This window comes from Pseudophryne corroboree, unplaced genomic scaffold (genome assembly GCF_028390025.1).
Source record: "Pseudophryne corroboree isolate aPseCor3 unplaced genomic scaffold, aPseCor3.hap2 scaffold_667, whole genome shotgun sequence".
Classification (NCBI taxonomy): Eukaryota; Metazoa; Chordata; class Amphibia; order Anura; family Myobatrachidae; genus Pseudophryne; species Pseudophryne corroboree.
The window spans coordinates 264,209-289,000 of NW_026970254.1; the positions used below are offsets into that span (position 1 = coordinate 264,209).

Consider the following 24,792-nt stretch of genomic DNA (forward strand, 5'->3'; position numbering starts at 1 on the left):
ATTGATATGTGGTGTTTGACCCTTAAAACATAAATTGCAGTCCGTCCACCATCTAGCGTAGCTTAAGACAGCCACACTAATTCCTATGTCTCACAGTGGCAATGTGTTTGGCCCAGACTGATATTATCAATTAAACGATCCTATCCCATGTGAATACAACCAGCAAATGTCTAGTGTTATAAACAATACCCCTATCTGTTATTACATTTGCAGCCTATATTCTTCACAATTCACAGGTATAAATTACATTTTCATGAACAGTATAGACAGCGCACAGCGATTTCACTTTTACTAAGCTTCGTCATGGCTCCGGTCATCACGTCCTGAAATTGACTTCTGCCTCTCACCATGACTGGCAATTTCAGTGAGAATCGCTGGGAGAGAGGGCACAGCGATGCCGATGCGCATTTCACTTTTACTAAGCTTCGTCAGGGCCCGGGTCAACACGTCCTGAAATTGACTTCTGCCTCTCACCATGACTGGCAATTTCAGTGAGAATCGCTGGGAGAGAGGGCACAGCGATGCCGATGTGCATTTCACTTTTACCAAGCTTCGTCAGGGCCCAGGTCATCACGTCCTGAAATTGACTTCTGCCTCTCACCATGACTGGCAATTTCAGTGAGAATCGCTGGGAGAGAGGGCACAGCGATGCCGATGTGCATTTCACTTTTACCAAGCTTCGTCAGGGCCCAGGTCATCACGTCCTGAAATTGACTTCTGCCTCTCACCATGACTGGCAATTTCAGTGAGAATCGCTGGGAGAGAGGGTTGGGTGGGGGGTCCAGTCAGGAGCAGCTCTTGCCCCGGGCAAGCTGTACTTTTTCCCGGGGCGCCGCATCTACGAGGGCGCTGCCGCATCCTAACGGGCGCCGCCATGTTACTGTAGGACTGTAGTCCTGACTGAGCACAGCGCAGTCAGCGCTGACCCTCCCTCCCTTCCGCCCACTTTCCTGCCCACTTTCCCATGATGCATTGCGCACCGTCGCACGGTGCGCGATGACGTCATCGCGCACCACCTGACGTCATTACGCACCGCATTGAGGAAGGAGGCGAGCGGCAGCGCTGATAAGGGCACGCTTGAGGTGGGATGCGGGCGGCACAGCGATCAGCGGTCAGCGGCATGGCATGATCAGGGCGGCGGGCGGCACAGCACAGCATCATGATCAGGGCGACTTGTTCCCGCACTGTCCCATTGTCTTTTAACAAGTTCCATCATTGCAAAACTGCAAGCCAGGTGAGGAAACAGTGATATATGAAGTACTTTTCTTCTATTAAATCTCAGCTTTCTGTGAGCTATTATTTATTTACCTCTGCCACCACCACTGGGACCATGTAACAACTACTACTTTATGAGCTTCTAATTTCTACTGTACATATTATTTTTAATTTTCCATTCTATGACTTCTCCCTGAAATAAGTACTACTTTGTGGTAATGGGACTGTTGGACACCACTGTGCGGTGTAATGTGAATTGGTGCAATTCTGTGGCCATGCCCCTTCATCATTAAGTTACGCCCCTATTTGGCATGCACTGTCCCTGTTTTGAATGGGGGCGCCGGGGGGGGGGGGGGCGCCAGAGGAAAAGTTTGCACTGGGAGCCACAAGGTCTAGAACCAGCCCTGGGTCCAGTGTGTGTCTGGCCAGGTGGAATTGGCGGACCCACACTGGAGGACTCACTAGGTCCCCCGCCTAAGCCTCTGCCTCCGCCAGATGCCCCTCCTCTGACTCACCAAACTCACCCTCCTGTGCTGTGTTATGTAAAAAGCAAATATAATATGAGACAAAAGGAGAGAAAAAAAATTGTCACAAATTTTTAAAATTCAATTACAACAGATCACTCTATATGTCTGTAAACTTACCGGGCAAGTCATGTATGTTGACAATCTAAGGCAGGTCCGTGTCCATCCGAGACACCCCACCCATCTCCTCGTAGCTCACACAGTCCATCGCCAGCTCCTCTAGGTCGGTATACTCCACAGTGGCAGCGGGACCTCCCCCTGTTGCCCTCGAGGCATTCCACTCCGCAGACCTCTTGGCCTTCAGGCGGGACTTGAAGTCGGCCCAACTACATATGTGATTTGAATTTGGGGAAAGAAAATAAGATTTTACTCACCGGTAAATCTATTTCTCGTAGTCCGTAGTGGATGCTGGGACTCCGTAAGGACCGTGGGGAATAGCGGCTCCGCAGGAGACTGGGCATAACTAAAGAAAGCTTTAGGACTACCTGGTGTGCACTGGCTCCTCCCACTATGACCCTCCTCCAGACCTCAGTTAGGATACTGTGCCCGGAAGAGCTGACACAATAAGGAAGGATTTTGAATCCCGGGTAAGACTCATACCAGCCACACCAATCACACCGTATAACTCGTGATACTATACCCAGTTAACAGTATGAAATATAACTGAGCCTCTCAACAAATGGCTCAACAATAACCCTTTAGTTAGGCAATAACTATAAACAAGTATTGCAGACAATCCGCACTAGGGATGGGCGCCCAGCATCCACTACGGACTACGAGAAATAGATTTACCGGTGAGTAAAATCTTATTTTCTCTGACGTCCTAAGTGGATGCTGGGACTCCGTAAGGACCATGGGGATTATACCAAAGCTCCCAAACGGGCGGGAGAGTGCGGATGACTCTGCAGCACCGAATGAGCAAACTCTAGGTCCTCCTCAGCCAGGGTATCAAACTTGTAGACTCTTGCAAAAATGTTTGAACCGGACCAAGTAACAGCTCGGCAAAGTTGTAAAGCCGAGACCCCTCGGGCAGCCGCCCAAGAAGAGCCCACTTTCCTCGTGGAATGGGCTTTTACAGATTTAGGGTGCGGCAGTCCAGCCGCAGAATGTGCAAGTTGAATCGTGCTACAGATCCAGCGAGCAATAGTCTGCTTAGAAGCAGGAGCACCCAGCTTGTTGGGTGCATACAGGATAAATAGCGAGTCAGTTTTCCTGACTCCAGCCGTCCTGGAAACATATACTTTTCAGGGCCCTGACTACGTCCAGTAACTTGGAATCCTCCAAGTCCCAAGTAGCCGCAGGCACCACAATAGGTTGGTTCACATGAAAACTGATACCACCTTAGGAAGGAATTGGGAACGAGTCCTCAATTTCACCTTATCCATATCAAATACAGATAAGGGCTTTTGTATGACAAAGCCGCCAATTCTGATACACGCCTGGCCGACGCCAAGGCCCACAGCATGACCACTTTCCACGTGAGGTATTGTAGGTCCACGGATGTAAGTGGCTCAACCCAATGCGACTTCAGGAAATCCAACACCACGTTGAGATCACACGGTGCCACTGGAGGCACAAACAGGGGCTGACTATGCAGCACTCCCTTAACAAAAGTCTGAACTTCAGGCAGTGAAGCCAGTTCTATTTTGGAAGAAAATCGATAGAGCCGAAATCTGGACCTTAATGGAACCCAATTTTAGGCCCATAGTCACCTCTGACTGTAGGAAGTGCAGAAATCGACCTAGCTGAAATTCCTCCTTTGGGGCCTTCCTGGCCTCACAGCACGCAACATATTTCCGCCATATGCTGTGATAATGGTTTGCGTTCACTTCTTTCCTAGCTTTAAATAGCGTAGGGATAACTTCCTCCGGAATGCCCTTTTCCTTCAGGATCCGGCGTTCAACCGCCATGCCGTCAAACGCAGCCGCGGTACGTCTTGGAACAGACAGGCCCCCTGCTGCAGCAGGTCCTGTCTGAGCGGCAGAGGCCATGGGTCCTCTGAGATCATTTCTTGGAGTTCTGGGTACCAAGCTCTTCTTGGCCAACCCGGAACAATGAGTATAGTTCTTACTCCTCTCCTTCTTATTATTCTCATTACCCTGGGTAAGAGAGGCAGAGAAGGGAACACATACACCGACTGGTACACCCACAGTGTTACCAGAGCGTCCACAGCTATCGCCTGAGGGTCCCTTGACCTGGCGCAATATCTTTGTAGCTTTTTGTTGAGGCGGGGCGCCATCATGTCCACCTGTGGCCTTTCCCAACGGTGTACAATCATTTGGAAGACTTCTGGATGAAGTCCCCACTCTCCCGGGTGGAGGTCGTGTCTTCTGAGAAAGTCTGCTTCTCAGTTGTCCACTCCGGGAATGAACACTGCTGACAGTGCTAACACATGATTTTCCACCCATCGGAGAATCCTTGTGGCTTCTGCCATCGCCATCCTGCTTCTTGTGCCGCCCTGTCGGTTTACATGAGCGACCGCCGTGATGTCTGACTGGATCAGCACCGGCCAGTGTTGAAGCAGGGGTCTAGCCTGACTTAGGGCATTGTAAATGGCCCTTAGTTCCAGAATATTTATGTGTAGGGAAGTCTCCTGACTTTTCAATAGCCTTGGAAGTTTCTTCCCTGTGTGACTGACCCCCAGCCTCGAAGGCTGGCATCCGTGGTCACCAGGACCCAGTCCTGTATGCCGAATCTGCGGCCCCCTAGAAGATGAGCACTCTGCAGCCACCACAACAGCGACACCCTGGCCCTTGGAGACAGGGTTATCCGCCGATGCATCTGAAGATGCGACCCGGACCACTTGTCCAACAGATCCCACTGGAAGATCCTTGCATGGGACCTGGCGAATGGAATTTCTTCGTAAGAAGCTACCATCTTTCCCAGGGCTCGCGTGCATTGATGCACCGACACCTGTATTTGTATTAGGAGGTCTCTGTCTAGAGACGACAACTCCTTGGACTTCTCCTCCGGGAGAAACCCTTTTTATCCTGTTCTGTGTCCAGAACCATACCCAGGAACAGTAGACGCGTCGTAGAAACCAGCTGCGACTTTGGAATATTCAGAATCCAGCCGTGCTGTTGTAGCACATCCCGAGATAGTGCTACTCCGACGAACAACTGCTGCCTGGACCTCGCCTTTATAAGGAGATCGTCCAAGTACGGGATAATTATTTCGGCCATTACCTTGGTAAATACCTCGGTGCCGGGGACAGACCAACGGCAACGTCTGGAATTGGTAATGACAATCCTGTACCACAATTTTGAGGTACTCCTGGTGAAGAGGGTAAATAGGGACATGCAGGTAAGCATCCTTGATGTCCAGTGATACCATGAAATTCTCCAGGCTTGCAATAATCGCCATGAGCGATTCCATTTTGAACTTGAACCTTCGTATATAAGTGTTCAAGGATTTCAATTTTAGAATGGGTCTCACCGAACCGTCTGGTTTCGGTACCACAACATTTTGGAATAGTAACCACAGCCTTGTTGAAGGAGGGGTACCTTGATTTCACCTGCTGGAAGTACAGCTTGTGAATTGCCGCCAGTACTACCTTTCTCCGAGGGCAGCAGGCAAGGCTGATGTGAGGTAACGGCGAGGGGGAGTCGCCTCGAACTCCAGCCTGTATCCCTGTGATACTACTTGCAGAACCTAGGGATCCACCTGTGGGCAAGCCCACTGGTCCCTGAAGTTCCCGAGATGCGCCCCCACCGCACCTGTCTCCACCTGTGGAGCCTCAGCGTCATGCGGTGGACTCAGAGGAAGCGGGGGAAGATTTTTGATCCTGGGAACTGGCTGTTTGGTGCAGCCTTTTTCCTTCTTCCCTTGTCTCTGTGCAGAAAGGAAGCGCCTTTGACCCGCTTGCTTTTCTGAAGCCGAAAGGACTGTACCTGAAAATACGGTGCTTTCTTAGGCTGTGAGGAAACCTGAGGTAAAAAAATTTCTTCCCAGCTGTTGCTGTGGATACGAGGTCCCAGAGACCATCCCCAAACAATTCCTCACCCTTATAAGGCAGAATCTCCATGTGCCTTTTAAAGGCAGCATCACCTGTCCACTGCCGGGTTTCTAATACCCTTTTGGCAGAATGGACATTGCATTAATTCTGGATGCCAGCCGGCAAATATCCCTCTGTGCATCCTTCATATATAAGACGACGTCTTTAATATGCTCTATGTTAGCAAAATATTATCCCTGTCTAGGGTATTAATATTATCTGACAGGGTATCAGACCACGCTGCAGCAGCACTATTTATGCTGAGGCAATTGCAGGTCTCAGTATAGAACCTGAGTGTGTATATACAGACTTCAGGATAGCCTCCTGCTTTTTATCAGCAGGCTCCTTCAAGGTGGCCGTATCCTAAGACGGCAGTGCCACCTTTTTTGACAAACGTGTGAGCGCCTTATCCACCCTAGGGGATATCTCCCAACGTGACCTATCCTCTGGCGGGAAAGGGTACGCCATCAGTAACTTTTTAGAAATTACCAGTTTCTTATCGGGGGAACCCACGCTTCTTTACACACTTCATTCACTCATCTGATGGGGGAACAAAACACTGGCTGCTTTTTCTCCCCAAAAATAAAACCCCTTTTATGTGGTACTTGGGTTCATGTCAGAAATGTGTAACACATTTTTCATTGCCGAGATCATGTAACGGATGTTCCTAGTGGATTGTGTATATATCTCAACCTCGTCGACACTGGAGTCAGACTCCGTGTCGACATCTGTGTCTGCCATCTGAGGTAACGGGCGTTTTTTGAGCCCCTGATGGCCTTTGAGACGCCTGGGCAGGCGCGGGCTGAGAAGCCGGCTGTCCCACAGCTGTTACGTCATCCAGCCTTTTATGTAAGGAGTTGACATTGTCGGTTAATACCTTCCACCTATCCATCCAGTCTGGTGTCGGCCCCACAGGGGGCGACATCCCATTTATCGGCCTCTGCTCCGCCTCCACGTAACCTTCCTCATCCAACATGTCGACACAGCCGTACCGACACACCGCACACACACAGGGAATGCTCTGACTGAGGACAGGACCCCACAAAGTCCTTTGGGGAGACAGAGAGAGAGTATGCCAGCACACACCAGAGCGCTATATAATGCAGGGATTAACACTATAACTGAGTGATTTTTCCCCCAATAGCTGCTTGTATACATACAGTATATTGCGCCTAAATTTAGTGCCCCCCCTCTCTTTTTAACCCTTTGAGCCTGAAAACTACAGGGGAGAGCCTGGGGAGCTGTCTTCCAGCTGCACTGTGAAGAAAAAATGGCGCCAGTGTGCTGAGGGAGATAGCCCCGCCCCCTTTTTCGGCTGACTTTTCTCCCGCTTTTTTATGGATTCTGGCAGGGGTAATTTATCACATATATAGCCCTGAGACTATATATTGTGATGATATGCCAGCCAAGGTATTTATATTGCCCTCAGGGCGCCCCCCCCCCCCCCAGCGCCCTGCACCCATCAGTGACCGGAGTGTGAGGTGTGCATGAGGAGCAATGGCGCACAGCTGCAGTGCTGTGCGCTACCTTGTTGAAGACAGAAGTCTTCTGCCGCCGATTTTCCGGAACACTTCTTGCTTCTGGCTCTGTAAGGGGGCCGGCGGCGCGGCTCCGGGAACGAACACCAAGGTCGGGTCCTGCGGTCGATCCCTCTGGAGCTAATGGTGTCCAGTAGCCTAAGAAGCCCAAACTACCACCTGTTAGGTAGGTTCGCTTCTTCTCCCCTTAGTCCCTCGCTGCAGTGAGTCTGTTGCCAGCAGATCTCACTGTAAAATAAAAAACCTAAATATACTTTCTTCTAAGAGCTCAGGAGAGCCCCTAGTGTGCATCCAGCTCAGCCGGGCACAAGAATCTAACTGAGGTCTGGAGGAGGGTCATAGTGGGAGGAGCCAGTGCACACCAGGTAGTACTAAAGCTTTCTTTAGTTGTGCCCAGTCTCCTGCGGAGCCGCTATTCCCCATGGTCCTTACGGAGTCCCAGCATCCACTTAGGACGTCAGAGAAAGAGAAATATTATAAATACATGTTTTGCTTACACATGTTATGTATTTGGTTGCTATAGGCAACATCACATATAGCCAAGTTATCGGTTTAAAATAAAATAGCAATTGTGTGGCAATATGCACTTACCGTCTTCTAACTTCCTGTGGGGTTCGGACAATTTGGCCGACTTCAATTATGCGATCCATAATGTCTCGCCAGATGCGGTCTTTTGCCGCAGCACCCATGTTTTTATTCCCTCTATGTATTTTATCCATGGCTTGTGGGACCAGAATTCGCAGCTCCCTCTTTGAAAATGGGGGCTGCCACCTTCTCTTTTTGCTTGTAGCCTGTGAGCCCTCGTTCTGTACCTGATCACCATCTTCCTCTTCACTTGGTGGGTGGCTTGATTGGGTTTGTGTCTGTAGCCCAGAATCTACCTCTGTTTCACCAGCATCCTCCTGTGTGTGTTGGCCAGAAGATGGGGGTGGTGCAGTACTGGTTCCTGCAACTTCACCATCACTACTGGCAGTTGTTTGCAGCTGCTGCTGTTGTTGCTGGCGCATCCTCCTCCTCGCTGTTATAGCCACCATCTGCTGCTGCAACACGGCTAACTCCTCATCCATTTCCTGAATAGTCGCCATATTGATGATGGCATGTGCGTTGGCAAGGCTGTCTGGTGTTTTATAGCTGCGTGTGTATGTTTGTGCAGGAAATTGCACAGGTGCTGCTTACACTAACTTTTCCAGTAATTGGAGTACTGGCTATATAAAGGGCCTGCATGCGGCCTGTGTTTGTGGGTGTATGGAAGAAAGCTGGAGAGCATGTGTGGGAGAAGAGATAGTGTTTTGTGTAAGTTTTTATGGTCTACGTTGCTAACGATTGTGCGTTTGCTATATTGCTATTTTTTTAATTTTATATAGCGCATGCCGTGCATTTTTTTTTATTTATATTTTTAAAGGTATTTTTACTCTTATCTCAACAAAAGAGTATGTAGGGGAACAATGCTGCTACATTTATGCTATTTGTTTTTAGTTGTAATATAATCTTTGGTCAAGTATATATCTGTAGATAGTAGTGATGTGCACCGGAAATTTTTCGGGTTTTGGTTTTGGATTCGGTTCCACGGCCGTGTTTTGGATTCGGACGCGTTTTGGCAAAACCTCCCTGAAAATTTTTTGTCGGATTCAGGTGTATTTTGGATTCAGGTGTTTTCTTACAAAAAAACCCTCAAAAACAGCTTAAATCATAGAATTTGAGGGTCATTTTGATCCCATAGTATTATTAACCTCAATAACCATAATTTCCACTCATTTCCAGTCTATTCTGAACACCTCACACCTCACAATATTATTTTTAGTCCTAAAATTTGCACCGAGGTCGCTGGATGACTAAGCTAAGCGATCCAAGTGGCCGACACAAACACCTGGCCCATCTAGGAGTGGCACTGCAGTGTCAGACAGGATGGCACTTCAAAAAATACTCCCCAAACAGCACATGATGCAAAGAAAAATTAAAGAAAAAAGAGGTGCAAGATGGAATTGTCCTTGGGCCCTCCCACCCACCCTTATGTTGTATAAACAGGACATGCACACTTTAACAAACCCATCATTTAAGCCATTGGGTCTGCAACACGACTGTGACTGAAATGACTGGTTGCTTTGGGCCCCCACCAAAAAAGAAGCAATCAATCTCTCCTTGCACAAACTGGCTCTACAGAGGCAAGATGTCCACCTCCTCCTCATCCACCGATTCCTCACCCCTTTCACTGTGTACATCCCCCTCCTCACAGATTATTAATTCGTCCCCACTGTAATCCACCATCTCAGGTCCCTGTGTACTTTCTGGAGGCAATTGCTGGTGAATGTCTACACGGAGGAATTGATTATAATTCATTTTGATGAACATCATCTTCTCCACATTTTCTGGAAGTAACCTCGTACGCCGATTGCTGACAAGGTGAGCGGGTGCACTAAACACTCTTTCGGAATACACACTGGAGGGGGGGCAATTTAGGTAAAATAAAGCCAGTTTCTGCAAGGGCCTCCAAATTGCCTCTTTTTCCTGCCAGTATACATACGGACTGTCTGACGTGCCTACTTGGATGCGGTCACTCATATAATCCTCCACCATTCTTTCAATGGTGAAAGAATCATATGCAGTGACAGTAGACGACATGTCAGTAATCGTTGGCAGGTCCTTCAGTCCGGACCAGATGTCAGCACTCGCTCCAGACTGCCCTGCATCACTGCCAGCGGGTGGGCTCGGAATTCTTAGCCTTTTCCCCGCAGCCCCAGTTGCGGGAGAATGTGAAGGAGGAGCTGTTGACGGGTCACGTTCCGCTTGACTTGACAATTTTCTCACCAGCAGGTCTTTGAACCTCTGCAGACTTGTGTCTGCCGGAAAGAGAGATACAACGTAGGTTTTAAATCTAGGATCGAGCACGGTGGCCAAAATGTAGTGCTCTGATTTTAACAGATTGACCACCGGTGAATCCTGGTTAAGTGAATTAAGGGCTCCATCCACAAGTCCCACATGCCTAGCGGATTCGCTCTGTTTTAGCTCCTCCTTCAATGTCTCCAGCTTCTTCTGCAAAAGCCTGATGAGGGGAATGACCTGACTCAGGCTGGCAGTGTCTGAACTGACTTCACGTGTGGCAAGTTCAAAGGGTTGCAGAACCTTGCACAACATTGAAATCATTCTCCACTGCGCTTTATTCAGGTGCATTCCCCCTCCTTTGCCTATATCGTAGGTAGCTGTATAGGCTTGAATGGCCTTTTGCTGCTCCTCCATCCTCTGAAGCATATAGAGGGTTGAATTCCACCTCGTTACCACCTCTTGCATCAGATGATGGCAGGGCAGGTTCAGGAGTGTTTGCTGGTGCTCCAGTCTTCGGCACGCGGTGGCTAAATGCCGAAAGTGGCCCGCAATTCTACGGGCCACCGACAGCATCTCTTGCACGCCCTTGTCGTTTTTTAAATAATTCTGCACCACCAAATTCAATGTATGTGCAAAACATGGGACGTGCTGGAATTTGCCCACATGTAATGCACGCACAATATTGGTGGTGTTGTCCGATGTCACAAATCCCCAGGAGAGTACAATTGGGGTAAGCCATTCTGCGATGATGTTCCTCAGTTTCCATAAGAGGTTGTCAGCTGTGTGCCTCTTCTGGAAAGCGGTGATACAAAGCGTAGCCTGCCTAGGAACGAGTTGGAGTTTGCGATATGCTGCTACTGGTGCCGCCGCTGCTGTTCTTGCTGCGGGAGGCAATACATCTACCCAGTGGGCTGTCACAGTCATATAGTCCTTAGTCTGCCCTGCTCCACTTGTCCACATGTCCGTGGTTAAGTGTACATTGGGTACAACTGCATTTTTTAGGACACTGGTGACTCTTTTTCTGAGGTCTGTGTACATTCTCGGTATCGCCTGCCTAGAGAAATGGAACCTAGATGGTATTTGGTACCAGGGACACAGTACCTCAAGCAAGTCTCTAGTTTCCTGTGAATTAATGGTGGATACCGGAAACACGTTTGACACCACCCAGGCTGCCAAGGCCTAAGTTATCCGCTTTGCAGCAGGATGACTGCTGTGATATTTCATCTTCCTCGCAAAGGACTGTTGGACAGTCAATTGCTTACTGGAAGTAGTACAAGTGGTCTTCCGACTTCCCTTCTGGGATGACGATCGACTTCCAGCAGCAACAACAGCAGCTCCAGCAGCAGTAGGCGTTACACTCAAGGATGCATCGGAGGAATCCCAGGCAGGAGAGGACTCGTCAGACTTGACAGTGACATGGCCTGCAGGACTATTGGCTTTCCTGTGTAAGGAGGAAATTGACACTGAGGTAGTTGGTGGTGTGGTTTGCAGTAGCTTGGTTACAAGAGGAAGGGATTTAGTTGTCAGTGGACTGCTTCCGCTGTCACCTAAAGTTTTTGAACTTGTCAATCACTTCTGATGAATGCGCTCCAGGTGACGTATAAGGGAGGATGTTCCGAGGTGGTAAACGTCCTTACCCCTACTTATTTCAGCTTGACAAAGGCGACACACGGCTTGACACCTGTTGTCCGCATTTGTGTTAAAATAATTCCACACCGAAGAGGTGATTTTTTTGGTAATTTGACCAGGCATGTCAATGGCCATATTCGTCCCACGGACCACAGGTGTCTCCCCGGGTGCCTGACTTAAACAAACCACCTCACCATCAGAATCCTCCTTGTCAATTTCCTCCTCAGCACCAGCAACACCCATATCCTCATCCTGGTGTACTTCAACAGTGACATCTTCAATTTGACTATCAGGAACTGGACTGCGGGTGCTCCTTCCAGCACTTGCAGGGGGCGTGCAAATGGTGGAAGGCGCCAACTCTTCCCGTCCAGTGTTGGGAAGGTCAGGCATCGCAACCGACACAATTGGACTCTCCTTGGGGATTTGTGATTTAGAAGAACGCACAGTTCTTTGCTGTACTTTTGCCAGCTTAAGTCTTTTCTTTTTTCTAGTGAGAGTGCTTCCATCCTCATGTGAATCTGAACCGCTAGCCATGAACATAGGCCAGGGCCTCAGCCGTTCCTTACCACTCCGTGTCGTAAATGGCATATTGGCAAGTTTACGCTTCTCATCAGACGCTTTTCATTTTGATTTTTGGGTCATTTTACTGAACTTTTGTTTTTTGGATTTTACATGCTCTCTACTATGACATTGGGCATCGGCCTTGGCAGACGACGTTGATGGCATTTCATCGTCTCGGCCATGACTAGTGGCAGCAGCTTCAGCACGAGGTGGAAGTGGATCTTGATCTTTCCCTATTTTACCCTCCACATTTTTGTTCACCATTTTTTAATGTGTGGAATCATATGCCAGTATCAATAGCAATGGCCTACTACTATATATACTGCGCACAACTGAAATGCACCACAGGTATGGATGGATAGTATACTTGACGACACAGGGGTAGGTAGAGCAGTGGCCTACTGTACCGTACTGCTATATATTATATACTGGTGGTCAGCAAACTGTGCACAACTGAAATGCACCACAGGTATGGATGGATAGTATACTTGACGACACAGAGGTAGGTAGAGCAGTGGCCAACTGTACCGTACTGCTATATATTATATGCTGGTGGTCAGCAAACTGTGCAAAACTGAAATGCACCACAGGTATGGATGGATAGTATACTTGACAACACAGAGGTAGGTAGAGCAGTGGCCTACTGTACCGTACTGCTATATATTATATACTGGTGGTCAGCAAACTGTGCAAAACTGAAATGCACCACAGGTATGGAAGGATAGTATTATTGACGACACAGAGGTAGGTAGAGCAGTGGCCTACTGTACCGTACTGCTATATATTATATACTGGTGGTCAGCAAACTGTGCAAAACTGAAATGCACCACAGGTATGGATGGATAGTATACTTGACGACACAGAGGTAGGTAGAGCAGTGGCCTTCTGTACCGTACTGCTATATATTATATACTGGTGGTCAGCAAACTGTGCAAAACTGAAATGCACCACAGGTATGGATGGATAGTATAATTGACGACACAGAGGTAGGTAGAGCAGTGGCCTACTGTACCGTACTGCTATATATTATATAATGGTGGTCAGCAAAATTCTGCACTGTACTCCTACTATATATACTACAATGCAGCACAGATATGGAGCGTTTTTCAGGCAGAGAACGTATAATACTGGTGGTCACTGGTCAGCAAAACTCTGCACTGTACTCCTCCTATATAATACTGGTGGTCAGGGCCGTTTCTAGACAATTTGGCTCCCAGTGCGAGATTTCAAAATGCGCCCCCCCCTATTGCTCAAAAAAAAAAAAAAAGTGTGCCCCCCCATATAGCCATAAAAAGAAAAAGCATGCGCGCGCCGTAGGCGCGCGCGCTCCCGACAAAGGTGTGTGGCCTGATTAAAATGGGCGTGGTCTCATTAAAGTGGGCATGGCCTCATCTGATATCATCACACCCACCACAGTGGGGAAAAAATAAAAATAAAAAAGTCCCCTTTTTACACATTACAGCAGGCAGGTGTCCCCATTATACACAGCGCGGCAGGCAGGTGTCCCCATTTTACACAGCGCGGCAGGCAGGTGTCCCCATTTTACACAGCGCGTAAGGCTGGTATCCCCATTTTACACAGTACGCAGGCAGGTATCCCCATTTTACACAGTACGCAGGCAGGTGCCCCCATTTTACACAGTACGCAGGCAGGTGCCCCCATTTTACACAGCACGGCAGGCAGATATCCCCATTTTACACAGCACGGCAGGCAGATATCCCCATTTTACACAGCACGGCAGGCAGATATCCCCATTTTACACAGCACGGCAGGCAGATATCCCCATTTTACACAGTACGCAGGCAGGTGCCCCCATTTTACACAGTACGCAGGCAGGTGCCCCCATATTACACAGTACGCAGGCAGGTGCCCCCATATTACACAGTACGCAGGCAGGTGCCCCCATATTACACAGTACGCAGGCAGGTGCCCCCATATTACACAGTACGCAGGCAGGTGCCCCCATATTACACAGTACGCAGGCAGGTGCCACCATATTACACAGTGTGGCAGGCAGGTGTCCCCATATTACACAGTGTGGCAGGCAGGTGTCCCCATATTACACAGTACGGCAGGCAGGTGCCCCCATATTACACAGTACGGCAGGCAGGTGCCCCCATATTACACAGTACGCAGGTAGGTGCCCCCATATTACACAGTACGCAGGCAGATGCCCCCATATTACACAGTACGCAGGCAGGTGCCCTCATATTACACAGTACGCAGGCAGGTGCCCCCATATTACACAGTACGCAGGCAGGTGCCCCCATATTACACAGTACGCAGGCAGGTGCCCCCATATTACACAGTGTGGCAGGCAGGTGTCCCCATAGGCAGGTGCCCCCATATTACACAGTGTGGCAGGCAGGTATCCCCATAGGCAGGTGCCCCCATATTACACAGTGTGGCAGGAAGGTGTCTCCATAGGCAGGTGCCCCCATATTACACAGTGTGGCAGGCAGGTATCCCCATAGGCAGGTGCCCCCATATTACACAGTGTGGCAGGCAGGTATCCCCATAGGCAGGTGCCCCCATATTACACAGTGTGGCAGGCAGGTATCCCCATAGGCAGGTGCCCCCATATTACACAGTGTGGCAGGCAGGTATCCCCATAGGCAGGTGCCCCCATTTTACACAGAGCGGCAGGCAGGTTTCAAGCTGAGGAGAAGGAAGGGGGAGAGGGGGGGGGGGAGAGAGAGAATACTTACGTCTTCCCGCTCTTCGGTCCCGCCGCCTGACGTCCCTCGCGCCGGCCGCCTCCTCCTTCTTGCTTCTCCTTCTCCTTCTCGCCTCTCCCGAGCGCTCCTGCTCGGGGGGCGGGGCTTTGCGGAATGATGCATTTGCGTCGTGACGTCACGACGCAACGCGTCATTTCGCGAAACTCCGCCCCCCGAGCAGGAGCGCTCGGGAGAGGCGACAAGGATTAACAAAGTGCCGCGGCGGGCGCCCCGTGCGGTTGCACGGCTCGCCCGCCCCTAGAAACGGCACTGCTGGTGGTCCCCAGTCCCCACAATAAAGCAGTGTGAGCACAGATATATGCAGCACACTGAGCACAGATATGGATCGTTTTTCAGGCAGAGAACCTATAATACTGGTGGTCACTGCTCAACAAAACTCTGCACTGTACTCCTCCTATATAATACTGCTGGTCCCCAGTCCCCACAATAAAGCAGTGTGAGCACAGATATATGCAGCACACTGAGCACAGATACGGAGCGTTTTTCAGGCAGAGAACGGATAAAACTGGTGGTCACTGGTCAGCAAAACTCTGCACTGTACTCCTCCTATATAATACTGCTGGTCGCCAGAATAAAGCAGTGAGCACAGATATTTGCAGCCCCCTGAACATAGAAATTGAGAGGACGCCAGCCACGTCCTCTCACTATCATTTCCAATGCATGAGTGAAAAATGTCGCCGACGCGCGGCTCCTTATATAGAATCCGAATCTCGCGAGAATCCAACAGCGGGATGACGACGTTCGAGCGCGCTCGGGTTAACCGAGCAAGGCGGGAGGATCCGAGTTGCTCGGACCCGTGAAAAAAAAGGTGACGTTTGGGCGGGTTCGGATTCCGAGGAACCGAACCCGCTCATCACTAGTAGATATATAGTTATACTAATTTCTGCTTAACATGTAATTTGCAGTGTTTGTGTTCTAGGGGTTACAGAGTGTTTGTTTATTTTTTTTTTAACTTTCTTTTGGTCTCAATAATTTTGTTGGTTGTGATATTGTATTTTTGGATTTTGACTGCCAAAGTAGGCTCTTTTATTGATACAAGAATGAGGAAATATGTTCTAAGCTGGGAATTAGCCTGGCCAATGCAGGGCTGGTAGTGGAGGAGTTACAGTGTGTTTGTACATATTCTCATAGTATTTCCATTTATGTTGTAGGTTGCTTCTTTTTCTTTTCTACATTTTTGGGCCAAAGTAGGCTGTTTCATTTGAATTTACATAGAGGACCTATTCTATTAGCTGATAAGTTGCATGACGTTTACAATGCTTGTGCATTTATAATTTTTAATTTTGTAGTAGTCAGTACTTTGTTGCTTAAACATATAATTGTTAGGTTGTCAAACTAGTAGTTATAGAATTTTTGTGCCTGTGTGTCTCAAAGTGTTTTTTTTTTTTAATGAAATCAATGTTGTTGGTACTTAGTGAATGTTTTTTCATTGTGTTTGTTCCTGGTTTTCCACATGTAGATATGGAATACGCTCCTGAAGTAAGTTTTTGGACTGCCATACCCAGAAATAGTTTTTTTGCAATGTGTGTGGTAAAATGTTTGTGTGTTTCATTTTTTCTTCACTTACTTTTAAGATGCATGTAGCCAGATATCTCGCAGCGGAAGCCCTCCAACCCCAACCTGCCCCTCGTCCTCCAAGGCAACAGAGGCGTGCAAGGCCACCGATTTTCCGAACCCGTGTCACACTTTTTGGGATGCCAGATGATATGGTATTGCGGCATTACTGGCTGCCACCTCATATCATCCTAGAAACTCTCTCCATAATAGAGAGTGATCTAGAACAATCCATTCGGTATCCTACAGCAATACCAGCATTGACACAATTTCTTGCTGTGTTACATTTCTTGGCCACTGGTTCATACCAGCATGTAGTGGGGGATCTGGTAGGAATGTCGTGGGGCAAATTTGCCAAAGTCCTGTGACGAGTCCTGAATGCCTTCATTAGCAGAGTGAAGCAGTTCATCTCAATGGCTTTGGATGCTGGTGCCCTGGCTGTGATGAAGCGGCAATTTCAGGAAGGGGGTAGTCACTTCCCACTCGTTATTGGGGTTGTGGATGGGACACATGTCGTGATAGTTGCGCCAAAACATAATGAGGAAATATAAAGGAACAGGAAAATGTTCCATTCTCTGAATGTCATGGTTGTTTGTGGCCCATCCCTCCAGATCCTGTCCCTGAATGCTATGTTTCCGGGAAATGCGCATGATTCACACGTCATTCGCCAATCAGGGATCTGGCAAAGATTAAGAATGATGGAAGGACAGGACATGTGGCTATTGGGTGAGTTTTACATTTTTTTTTTCAACCCCTCAAAATTTACATATTACATTTTTTTTTTATTATATTTTTTAACATACAGGAGATCGTGGATATCCTTGCACCCCCTGGCTCATGACTCCTTACAGCAAACCCAGGCCAAGACCACAGTGGCAGTTTAATTCCGCACTTACTGCCACTAGACAGCTGGTGGAGCGCACGATTGGAGTTCTTAAAGGGCGGTTCCGTGTGGCGACATCATGTATTCACCAGAAATGGTAAGTAAAATCGTGGTCCTGTGTGCTATCCTGCATAATATTGCTATAAGGAGTTGCCTGGAGCTTCTCGAATCAGAGGAATTGCCAAGTGAGGATGAGAAGCCAGGAGTTGGGCGGAGATTCCGTGGTGGGTCCGATTCTCAGCGAGGACACGCATTAAGGCACGAATCGTGCATGAGTATTTCAGGTATGCTTATGGTATGATACCACTATAGATAACATTCAGCATATATTGTGTTAACTGTGTTTACGTGTAGGTTACAGGTGAGACAATTCCTAATACAAATTGACAAACATTTCAGTAACATGTTTTTTTCAAGTGTGTGGTTTATGTGTTATGAGTAGTTTAGTAAGTGCCTGTGAAGATGATGTGTCTGTGATTTTACCATTAACATCTGTATTTAGATGGACATTTACAGATCCTTGTGATTTGTGTTACATTACGCTTGGTTATATGCATTTTGGACAATAAACTATATATTTTTTTTATTTTTTTTTATAATGTTCATTTTGTCACCACCCTTCTCAACTTTTTTTGTTTTTATCCAGCATTTTATCTGCTATGTTTACATTCGAAATCCAAAACCATCTGACCACCAAAACTCTACATTGAGTCTTAGTGTAGCTGATTGGTCCAGCAAAATGTGGTGAGTTAAGCGTCTCAATCTATCTCTGTCTCGCATTATCTGTGTGTGTGTGTGTGTGTGTGTGTGTGTGTGTGTGTGTGTGTGTGTGTGTGTGTGTGTGTGTCTATATATACTATATATAGTGATTTATTAAGATATATATATATATATATATATACAGATCTGTTAGGACCAGCACTCCCCCTTGCAGCTTACAATGCCCCGGTGTCCTCTTAGATAGAGATGAATAAGCTGAACAGGTGAAGCGGCACTCCGAGTCTGTCAAAATCAAGTGTATTTCACACAAAGTGATCACTTTGTGTGAAATACACTTGATTTTGACAGACTCGGAGTGCCGCTTCATCTGTTCAGCTTATATATATATATATATATAGATATATATAGATATATAGATATATATAGATATAGATATATAGATATAGATATATAGAGAGAGAGATATCTAGATATTTAGTTTTGGAGATATATAAAGATAATACACAAAAATGAAAGAACAATGGAGGTAATTCCAAGTTGATCGCAGCAGGAATTATGTTAGCAATTGGGCAATACCATGTGCACTGGAGGGGAGGGCAGATGTAACATGTGCAGAGAGAGTTAGAATTGGGTGGGTTATTTTGTTTCTGTGCAGGGTAAATACTGGCTGCTTTATTTTTACACTACAATTTAGATTGCAGATTGAACACACCACACCCAAATCTAACTCTCTCTGCACATGTTATATCTGCTTCCCCCCTGTAGTGCACATGGTTTTGCCCAACTGCTAAAAAATTTCCTGCTGTGATCAACTTGGAATTACCCCCAATATGTATGTGATTCATATGTCCCAAATAGGGTAAAGCGTGCAGCCTACGCGGAGGTACGCCGCATCCTGCGGGCGAGAGTCCACACAAGGCGGACCATCGTGCAACTCGAGTGGCGGTGGTCCGACCTCCGCCGCCGGCAGCCTGAGTTGCTGGCACGTCTGTGCCAGCAAATCTGACGCAGTAAGTAAAACGCATTTAAATGTGTTTTTGCATGAGTGAGATTATTAGCATTCCATATTAATAAAGATGCATAAACATGACATATATATAACTTTGTCAGTTTACAGACTGTGTGCTTAGTGCTTGCAGGACACACTGGGAACCAGAGTGGTTCGGGGATAATATGTAGGGGTGTTGTTAATCAGCACACAGGCTGTAGGCTGGAGACATAAAGCACTTTGTATTTCTAAAACAAAATGAACATAACAATGTAAATTTTTCATGCACATGAAAATGACCTTTTTTCCCTTTTTTATGTGTTTCTAGGGCAAGCACAACGGCAGAGGGGAGCGGCACCAACAGCGAGGCAACAGCCAGCCTCACCTCCATCCTCCTCCCCACCCCAAAATCCCTCCCCCCCTCAACAACCCGACCCCCAAAATCCAACATCCCCTTCCTCCTCAGCCTCCTCCCCCTCTCAAACCCCATCCCCCTCTCTTTCCCAACCTCCCTCTCAACCCTCCTCTCCCTCTCTTTCCCAACCTCCCTCTCAACCCCCATCTCCCTCTCTTTCACAAACTCCCTCTCAAACCCCCTCCCCCACTCTTTCCCAACCTCACTCCCTAACCCCATCCCCCTCTTTTTCCCAACATCCCTCACAACCCCCCTCCCCCTCTCTTTCCCAACCTCCCTCTCAACCCCCATCCCCCTCTCTTTCACAAACTCCAACTCAAACCCCCCCTCTCTTTCACAAACTCCAACTCAAACCCCCTCCCCCTCTCTTTCACAACCTCCCTTTAAACCCCCATCACCCTCTCAATCTGACCCCCCCTCTCAATACCCCTCACCCTCTCAATCTGTCCACACCTGTCAACCCCCCTCCCCCTCTCAATCTGACCCACCCTCTCAAACCACCTCACCCATCCATCCTCCTTCACCCATCCAAGCTCCTTCATCCAAGCTCCTTCCCCATCCAACCTCCTTCCCCCATCCAACCTCCTTCCCCCATCCAAGCTCCTTCCCCCATCCAACCTCCTTCCCTCATCAATCCTCCTTCCCCCATCCAACATCATTCCCCCACATCAGAGTGGGCTGCAGAGGCACCCGATGAGGTGGAGGGTGCTGTCCATCCGGAAGGAGATTGTAAGTTATTTAGAAGTAAAAAATGTATTTATAACCTAGTGTAAATTTAAAAACACCTTCATGCAGTGTTGTACTGCGTCCATTCTGGTCCCCCGGAAAAATGCTTTGTTTTTAAATAATGTTCTGGAATCCTGATTTAAATTTGACAGTGTATAGGTTGCGAATGTTTTGCGAAACCACTATAGGTAGACAGTCAGTAGGTTGACAGCTTTGGAAGGTCGACAGGCTCTCTAGGTTGACATGTGCTAGGTCGACAGGTCAGAAGCTAAACATGTTATTTTTGTTTAGTTTAAAAAATGTGAAACATTTTTTGACTTAACGAGCCACGTGGACTCCGATTGAAACGGAAATCGGTTCCGAGCTAAGCGCTACCAGAGCGAGGCACCTTGCCCAAAGCCTGGCGAGCAAAGCGAGCAATGCAAGGTGGCACAGCACAATAATTGGGGTCCATCTCACTCTACGAAGAAAAGAACAACATACCAAAATACCCTCATGTATATATTTTGACCTGTTGACCTAGCACATACACTTCTTCTCCCAGAGGAAGGCCCCCAAGGGCCGAAACACGTTGGAGCACTTTCCCCACAATATCTACAACAGCTGCACGATCGAGCAGAAAGAACGGAACAAGACACAGAACCCGGTCACGTGACTGAAAACCAGGAAGTGTCTGCAGATCACGGACGACGGCCAAACAGCGTGGATACAACTTGCCGCTGACACATCCAGCAGAGGAGAAGGAGATCAAAGGTGAGTCTCTGTAGGTGGGGGAAGTGCGGCAACGAACCACTCTGAGAGTGGTCGCAGTGCGTGCATCTCCCCCTCCAAGACAGGCACCAAACCCAGGCTGACAAGCCTCCGACCTGTGACAGAACACAGTCACAGTGACGGCGGCGAAAGCAGGGGGAGGCAGACCAGTCCGGAGTCCCTTTCTTCCTCATGCACTCTCCACTGCTGTTTGTCTGTCAGGAGCAGAATACTTTTAAACAAGTGCACTCAGTTAATACCAGCGGGACGCCGCGGCCCGATTTTCAATCAAATAGACATTTTCTCTCCTTTTTCAATTTTTCTTCATTTTTCAATAATTCATTCATTCATTTTTATTTTTTCCTTTTTTCATTTTTTTCATTTTTTTTCACTATATTTGGACTTCATCAAAATACGCTTAGAATCAAGCATATTCATGCACAATTAGCAAGAAGGCTAATTACAGCCAAATATAGTGCATTTAATTTAAGACTATCCTTTTCTGCTTTTCAATTTTATTCATTAAATAAACATCACTTTGAAACTTAAACAAGCATTTCACCATTTATTACACTAGTGTAGACACAAGCAAATCCAAAACCGGGGATGAGCGCAGTGTGAAAAATTTCTACTTTTGCACCAATATTCTAACAAGTAGGACCAACTTGTTAAACACCAGCAGCACTCCCCGTAACGATAGCACATTTCTGTGCGCAGTCCACCCAAATCCTATATCTTTCTAGCACATATAAACCCTGTAGACCTTACAACCCTGTCGACCTACTCACTGTCGACCTATAGTGGTCAACCTAAAAAAATTCTACCTAGACACTGTTGATTTAATGATCCGCACCCTTGAGTGGGTGTGGATCCTTAGATCGACAGTGTCTAGGTTGACAATGTTTAGGAATACCAAAATGCAACATTCAAGAGCACAGTCTGGAACCTGATCCTTAGGGTGTTCACGTTAGAAATTATGGCCACTGGTGCTTTCCCCTGTACCCCTGCGTGACAGTCCAAGTCTGGGGACATGTGTTCTTAAAGTGTGACTCTACGAATGTGTTTTTTTCACACATTACAACAAGACCTGTCTCCACTTATGTAGTAAGGCAGGCTTTCAGGGAGTGTGGGCATGCTAGTATATGTAGTCCATCTGAAGATGTAGAGATGCAGTGTGCTGAGGAAGACCCAACACCAAAAATGGCAAGTCCGGGACACTCCAGATGTGAATGAACTACACACTTTGAACATGGTTTGGATTTGTAATCATTGCAGTCCATGCTTGGATGTGTTGCCCTGCTACTGTAAAATTAATACATCCATGATGTAGTTACTATGCCATTAAAGTGTGCTTTGTGCCTTGCTTCTATAATGTGTAATGTGAGTAAGTAATTTTTTATTTTTTTTTGGACATTAATTTCAGATGATGCAGTTGGAGATCCCCCAGCAATTAGTGCCATACTGGCAAGAATGGCACACCACCTCAGGACCCTCATGAATGAAGTGGAAATGTTACAAAAAATTTTTTCCTAACTTGTTATTAAAAAAAAGAATTTAAAAAAAATTAAAAAAACAAAAGTTTGTTTGTTTCCAATAAAAAAAAATAGTTTATTCACATTTGAGTGTGTGTTGTGATTTTTATTGCAAGAAAGGTACAGCGGATTTGCGCCAGGAAATTGGGAACCTTAACCATTTTTTTAATATTACTTAAGAATACTAATAACAAACACTTAAACACCAAAGACTGATTTATGACATTTAGGAGATGATTGTTTTTTGAATTCACTAAACCCATTTATACACATACTACACCTCAATACAAAAAGCAGGAATTTAACATTAGGACAAGCATGGTTAATGCACAGTTTAGACATCTATAACAATTTGCTAAAAATAAAAACCTGTTAATGGGCAATTATGCCTACAAAGTGTTCTGCAAGAATTGTTTGAAGACTTAATTGTTCAATACCATTAGAAATCATTACACTAATTGGTATCTTAATTGAGGAAGGGTTGAAGAGTTTGAACACATAGGGGAAAAAAAACATTGGGGGTAATCCCAAATTGATCGCAGCAGGAATTTTGTTAGCAGTTGGGCAAAACCAAGGCCCTCATTCCGAGTTGTTCGCTCTGTAATTTTCTTTGCATCGCAGCGATTTTCTGCTATTTGCGCATGCGCAATGTTCGCACTGCGACTGCGCCAAGTAAATTTGCTAAGAAGTTTGGTATTTTACTCACGGCATTACGAGGTTTTTTCTTCGTTCTGGTGATCGTTGTGTGATTGACAGGAAGTGGGTGTTTCTGGGCGGAAACTGGCCGTTTTATGGGAGTGTGTGAAAAAACACTGCCGTTTCTGGGAAAAACGTGGGAGTGGCTGGAGAAACGGGGGAGTGGCTGGCCGAACGCTGGGTGTGTTTGTGACGTCAAACCAGGAACGAAACTGTCTGAACTGATCGCAGTGGCAGAGTAAGTCTCGAGCTACTCAGAAACTGCTTAGAAATTTCTATTCGCAATTTTGAGAATCTTTCGTTCGCAATTTTGCTAAGCTAAGATTCACTCCCAGTAGGCGGCGGCTTAGCGTGTGCAATGCTGCTAAAAGCAGCTTGCGAGCGAACAACTCGGAATGAGGGCCCATGTGCACTGCAGGTGTGGCAGATATAACATGTGCAGAGAGAGTTAGATTTGTGTGGGTTATTTTATTTCTGTGCAGGGTAAATACTGGCTGCTTTATTTTTACACTGCAAATTAGATTGCAGATTGAACACACCCCACCCAAATCTAACTCTCTCTGCACATGTTATATCTGCCTCCCCTGCAGTGCACATGGTTTTGCCCAATTGCTAACAAAAATCCTGCTGCGATCAACTTGGAATTACCCCCATGGTTTTGCCCAACTGCTAAAAAGTTTCCTGCTGCGATCAACTTGGAATTACCCCCATTGTTGTGTGATTTATAGCAAAAGTACATAGCATGTGCAATTTTGCGAAGGCTGTGCACATTTACGATGAGTTGTGGTTTTTGCGATGCATTCTGTAGCCATGCGATCCAATCATAGTTCTGTGATGCTATTTGATATACGCCTACTTTATGTATTTGTATTGCTGCGTAGTGGGTGTATGCTCGCAGTTCTACGATGTGTTTGCAGTTCTGCGTATGCCATTTGCATACGTAAAAAATAGCGAACAACTCGGAATGACCCCCATTATTTCTGGTTTTTGGATGTTAAAAAAAAAAGTTGGTGTTTCACATAAAACAGATTGTAATGTTGTTCAAAATAAAAAATACAATGTCATGAGTTAATAAACACCAGTAGTGTTGTGTTGTCATCATATATCTTGTTTATAACAAAAATGATGTAATGTATGTATTGACACATTACAATGTTATTTTTAAAGTGTTTAAAAAATGGTAATGCATATGTGTTTGATTGAGATGCCTTTATGTGTGTTTTGATTTTTTTTTTTCTTGGTTGGACCTCCGCCGCAGACAGCCCCGTTTGCTTGCGGAGTTACGCCAGCAAATTCAAGAACATAAGTAAGGCATTTGTGTGCACATGAGTGTGTTTGCATCTCTAAGTTTGGTAAAGTTTGCATCCATAAGTGTGTGTATGTTGTTTAGGCTAAACATCTGGAAAATGTATGTTGTTATGTATAGATGTTTGTGTGGTTGTAGAGAGTATGTGTGTGGGTTGTACTGTATGTTGAGTAATAAACAAACATTAGCATACCAGTATTAAT

At 46.7% G+C, this 24,792-nt stretch overlaps 1 protein-coding gene and 1 long non-coding RNA gene across 2 annotated transcripts in view; both read left to right on the plus strand.

Moving 5' to 3' along the window:
• LOC135037118 (zinc finger MYM-type protein 1-like) overlaps positions 1-24,792 on the plus strand; it is a 118,706-nt gene that overhangs the window by 80,155 nt on the left and 13,759 nt on the right. The gene's annotated exons all lie outside the window — the stretch shown is intronic.
• On the plus strand, positions 16,905-18,148 carry LOC135037117 (uncharacterized). Its single transcript, XR_010231718.1, has 3 exons — positions 16,905-17,299; positions 17,379-17,553; positions 18,103-18,148. It is a non-coding gene; the product is annotated as an uncharacterized LOC135037117 (long non-coding RNA).